The sequence below is a fragment of the Capsicum annuum genome, chromosome 2 (assembly GCF_002878395.1).
Source record: "Capsicum annuum cultivar UCD-10X-F1 chromosome 2, UCD10Xv1.1, whole genome shotgun sequence".
Lineage (NCBI taxonomy): Eukaryota > Viridiplantae > Streptophyta > Magnoliopsida > Solanales > Solanaceae > Capsicum > Capsicum annuum.
Window position 1 is genome coordinate 78479727 of NC_061112.1, and position 6087 is coordinate 78485813.

Genomic DNA, 6087 nt, shown 5'->3' on the forward strand with positions numbered 1-6087 from the left:
TTATGAGAATTGATATTCTTCATGAACGGAAAGTGACTGACAAATTATATGATGACTCATATGTGTTATTGTACTTATTTCATCCTCTCATAATTATGATGATTTTCTTTGGGCTATGTGAGTCTTTCATACATCCTGCATATTTCTTATAAATATTTATGATGATGATGTTTATAAAACTGCATACACCCCCATATACTTGGTTCCTTTCCATGGTACTGACCCACATCTTCGGATGTGGGCTGCATTTTCTCAGAATATAGGTTCAGGTGCTCAGTTCCAAGTTCGATAGTGATTCTTCGAGCACTTGTGGTGAGTTCTCATGTTCCGAGGACGTGATGTATGATGTTGGTTTCACGGAATTATTTACATTTGATAACTGAGTAAGAGTCAGTTGGGGCATGTCTCAATGGCTCACTGGTTTTATTGATTTTCTTAGAGGCTTATCAGATTAGTATAGATGTTGGGAGTTGACTAATAAGTCGTATTTTGTTATCTTTCTGAAATTTTTTTTTTCTTGTATGATGATTACTCTGTTTATATTTGAGGGTTATTTATGAAAACCTCGTTGATTTGTGTTGAACTGAATGAAAATGGCTCAAAGGGTTAGCTTGGGGCTACTCATAGCCTCAAGCACCGTGTGACGCTCCGGGACCCATTTTCTGGGGCGTTACAAACTTGGTATCAGAGCCTAAGGTTTTAAGGTGTCCTAGGGAGTCTGACAAGCCGCGTTAAGTAGAGTCTTGATCATCGGTGTGTAGCACGCCACATCTATGATCAAAAGGCTACTAGATGTTTTAGGAAAAAGTGTGATTCTTTCCTTCAGAAGTCTATCATGCTTAAAGTGTCTCTCTCTGCTATTGATTCGTGCTCTCCTATTTCGAAAAAATGCCTCCACGTCGAGCGAGCTCTTTCAGCCCATTTCTATTTCTCCTTACCGTATGGCCCCTGCAGAACTTAAGGAGTTGAAAGAGCAACTCAAAGATCTACTAGATAAGGGTTTGATAAGGCCCAGTGTTTCTCCTTGGGGTGATCTTGTGTTCTTTGTGAGAAAGAAAGATGACTCTTTGCGTATGTGCATTGATTACCGCCAACTTAATAAAGTCACCGTAAAAAATAAGTACCCCCTTCCGAAAATAGATGATTTGTTTGACCAATTGTAAGGTGCAAGTTATTTCTCAAAGATAGACCTTCGTTTCGGCTATCATCAACTCAAAGTTAGGGAGTGTGACATCCCGAAAACCGCTTTCCGAACTCGTTATGGCCATTTTGACTTTCTTGTTATGTCTTTCGGGTTAACTAATGCCCCAGCAGCTTTCATGGACCTCATGAATCAAGTGTTCAGACCATATCTGGATATGTTTGTCATAGTGTTCATCGATGATATACTGGTGTACTTCCGTAGTGAGGATGAACATTCTTATCATCTCCGAACTGTCTTGCAAACCCTTAGAGATCACAAGTTATTTGACAAGTTTAGTAAGTGTGAGTTTTGGCTAAGGTCAGTTGTTTTTTTGGGTCATATCATTTCTTCCGAGGCTATTAGAGTTGATCCCCAAAAGATCGAAGCTGTTAGAAATTGGCCTAGACCTATTTCTCCGACTGATATCTGAAGTTTCTTGGGTTTAGCTGGCTATTACCGCCGTTTTGTTGAGGGTTTCTCCTCTATAGCGTCTTCTATGACTCGGTTGACCCAAAAGAAAGTGAAGTTCTTGTGGTCCGAATCTTGTGAGAAGAGTTTTCAGGAGTTGAAGACTCGACTCACTTCAGCCCCTGTTTTGACTTTGCCTGATGGTGTTGATGGTTTTGTGGTGTACTGTGATGCTTCGAGAGTTGGGTTGGGTTGCGTATTGATGTAGAAGGGTAAAGTGATAGCTTATTCTTCTAGACAGTTGAAACCCCATGAGAAAAATTACCCCACCCATGACCTTGAGTTGGCTGCTGTTGTGTTTGCTTTGAAAATCTAGAGACACTATTTGTATGGTGTCCATGTTGATGTTTTCACTGATCATAAGAGCCTGCAGTATGTGTTTACCCAGAGAGAATTGAATCTTAGGCAGAGACGATGGTTAGAATTATTAAAGGACTATGATATGAGTGTGCTGTACCATCTGGGCAAGGACAATATTATGGCGAATGCCCTAAGTAGAGTGTCCATGGGTAGTGTTTCGTATGTGGTAGAAGGTAAGAAAGAGTTGGCTCGTGATGTACATCGTTTGGCTAGATTGGGGGTTGGGTTGTTTAACTCTGCTGAAGGTAGTATAGTGGTTCAAAATAATTTCGAATCCTCCTTGGTTTCGGAAGTGAAGGAAAAGCAATACTTAGATGCTAGTTTGGTCAGACTGAAGGAGTCAGTCAAAGACCAAAAAGTAGAGGTTTTCTCCCAAAGGAGAGATGGTGTGTTGAGATTACAAGGTAGATTGTGTGTCCCAAATGTTGATGATCTGAGACAGAGGATTATAGCTGAAGCGCACGGGACGCGATATTCTATTCATCCTGGTACCACCAAGATGTACCGAGACTTGCGGGAAATCTATTGGTGGAGTGGCATGAAGAAAGATATAGCAGCGTTTGTAGCTAAGTGTGCAACATGCCAACAAGTTAAGGTTGAACACCAAAGACCTGGTGGTATGATACAAGAGTTTATTATTCCCACCTGGAAGTGGGAAGAGATAAATATAGACTTCGTGATTGGTTTACCTCCTTCCCAACGCCATCATGATTCCATTTGGGTTTTGGTTGATAGGTTGACTAAGTCTGCTCATTTCTTTCCTGTTCATACTTCATATACTGCTGAGGATTATGCTAGATTGTATATCCGAAAGCTAGTCAGACTGCATGGAGTTCCTTTGTCTATCATTTCGGATAGGGGTACTCAGTTCACTTCGCAATTTTGGAAAGCTTTTCAGAAGGGTCTTGGTACCCAAGTGCTTTTGAGTTCTACTTTTCATTCGCAGACCGATGGTCAGGCTGAGCGGACCATCCAGACCTTAGAGGATATGCTGAGAGCTTGTACACTTGACTTTAAGGGAAGTTGGGATGATCACTTACCGTTGATAGAGTTTGCTTACAATAACAGTTTCCACTTAAGTATTGGCATGGCTCCATTTGAAGCCTTATATGGGAGGAAGTGTAGATCACCCATAGGTTGGTTCGAGGTGGGTGAAGTGGCTGTGAGTGGTCCTGATTCGGTATTCGAGGCTATGGAAAAAGTTAAGTTGATTAGGGAAAGGTTGAAAACTGCGCAGAGTCGTTAGAAGTCATATGCGGATGTTAGAAAGAGAGACCTTGAGTTTGAAGTTGGTGACCTAGTGTATCTAAAAATTTCACCCATGAGGGGGAGGGGGGGTTAAAAAAATTCGAAAAGAAGGGGAAGCTTAGTCCCCGTTATGTTGGTCGTTACAAAATTCTTAGCCGTGTTGGTAAGGTAGCTTATGAGGTCGAGTTGCCTTCCGAGTTGTCCTCTGTTCATCCAATATTCCATGTCTCCATGCTTAGAAAGCATATTAGCGATGCTGTGGTAGTGGACTCCTCTGTGAGTGCTGACATTCAAGAAAATCTTTCTTTTGATGAGATTCCTATTGAGATTCTTGATTTCAGTGTTCGAAGACTAAGGAACAAAGAAGTTTCCTTGGTCAAGGTGTTGTGGCGAAACCAATCTGTTGAGGGTGCAACTTGGGAAGCTGAGGCGGATATGCGATCCCAAGTACCTGCACCTATTTTCCGCGAACTCCGATCAAGCCAAAGGTACCGTTCTTTCCTAAATCATGAACTTTTGATAAAAGTTACAGCAGTTCAGCTATCATTTATTATGTGTTCAGCTGTAGTTTCTTGAATTTATGCATTCTATGTTGCATTCGGAGTGAGAAATGATGTGGTGATGAGTCTAACTAATGGTTTCAGCTGTATGCTCTATTCCCTATCTAATCTTGGCATGTCTAGCGTCATTCGAGGACGAATGTTTTCAAGGGGAGATGATGTAATACCCCAAAAAAATTTTGTTGAAATTTTGTGCGTAAACGTATCGGGTTCTATCTTCTAGAATGAATTATAAATTTTTCGTGCGGAATATCTTAGATTATGACCCACCATTGCGTAGAGTATCGAATAATATTTCCAACGATATGTGGATCATCCAAAATGGACACCCGAGCGACGAGTTATGAACATTTTGACCTCCTCCTCCTCCTCCTCTTCCTCCTCCTCCTCATCTCTTCTCCTTCTTCTTCTTCCTCTTTTTCTTCCTCTTCCTCTTCTTCCTCCTCCTCTTCCTCTTCTTCCTCTTCTTCTTTTTCTTCTTCTTCTTCCTCTTCTTCGTCTTCCTATTCTTCCTCTTCCTCCTCTTCCTTTTCTTCCTCCTCCTCTTCCTCCCCTTCCTTCTCCTCTTCCTCTTCCTTCTCTTTCTCTTCTTCTTCTTCCTCTTCTTCTTCCTCCTCTTCCTCTTGTTCCTCTTCCTCCTCTTCCTCTTCTTCTTGTTCTTCTTCCTCCTCCTCCTCCTCTTCTTACTCTTCCTCTTCCTCTTCCTCTTCCTCTTCTTCTATTGTTAATTTTAACGATGGGTGTCTTTTAGAACTCTTCTATGATATTGCTATTGTTAATTTTTTTAAAGTAATAATAATAATAATAATAATAATTATTATTATTATTATTATTATTATTATTATTATTACTATACCATGTATTACTGCTGCTCCTACTACTACTATTATTTATTTATTTATTTATTAATTATTATTCTTATTATTATTACTATACTACGTACTACTACTACTTTTAGTACTATTATTATTATTATCGTTATATTGTTATATTTTATTTAATATTTAAATAAATTATATTCAGATATATTTTTTGATATTTAGATTTTAAAAGAGATAAGTTTATGAAAGAGTAGAGGTCCATTTAGAATTCTTCAATAATGACATACTATTTTGAAGCTAATGAAAAATCTCTTTTTTTAAAAAAAAAAATAATAGGATAATGTATTTTCAAATTCAAATATTTAATATCCTTTAATTCAAAATTTTTATTAAAATACCATTAATTTATGCCCTAAAAATCGTCACGTGGCTATTTTCATATGTTGCCACTTAGCATCTTGTCTTGTATTTATGCATGCATGTATGTATATATATATATATATATATATAAATTATATTCAGATATGTTTTTTGATATTTAAATTTTAAAAGAGATAAGTTTATGAAAGAGTAAAAATCTATTTAGAATTCTTCAATAATTCGTTTCTATTTTAAAGCTAATGAAATATCTCTTTTTAAAATAAAAATAATAGGATAATGTATTTTCAAATTCAAATATTTAATATCCTTTAATTCAAAATATTTATTACAAACTCCTTAATTTATGTGCTAAAAATTGTCACATGGCTATTTTCATATGTTGCCACTTGACATCTTGTCTTATTTTAGTTTTATTCTTTTACATATATATAGATTTCAACAAATGAAAAGATTACACATTAAATGAAAATTCTAGTCATTATTATTAAGAGTAAAGGACAAAATAGGGTCCAAAGGTGGATGAGAAAAAAATTTTAAAGCCAAAAGTAGATGAAAAGGACAGTTTAGAACTCAAAGGTGCAAAGAGGACATATTTGAACCATTCCTAATACTTGAAGGTAGTTTAGGGTCTTTTCCATTATTTATATCAACAATTAGTGGGCGACGTAAATCTAAAACAAGTAGTGCTTGTCTACACAAGAATTTAAGATTGATCAACTCAACAACAAATCGCACCTCTCGTTGTCTAACCTAGAATTAAGATTGACTAAACTACAGTTAATCCTCCCTATAACAACTATTAAAACAATATTTCACTATAACGGATAGGATTCATTTGGAACTGACCTCTTACTCTATAACAACATCTCACTATAGCAGGCAAAAAATATCCAGACAAATAACACATTTCATAGCAGGCAAAAAATATCCAGACAAATAACACGGCAGTAGAAGTTTGACTGTATGAATAGCTGATTGCTGACTGATGAGGTGCTCCGATATTACTACTATTACACATCAAGCTCAGACCACTGAACGTCTGAAAGCCCCAACGAATACTAAATAG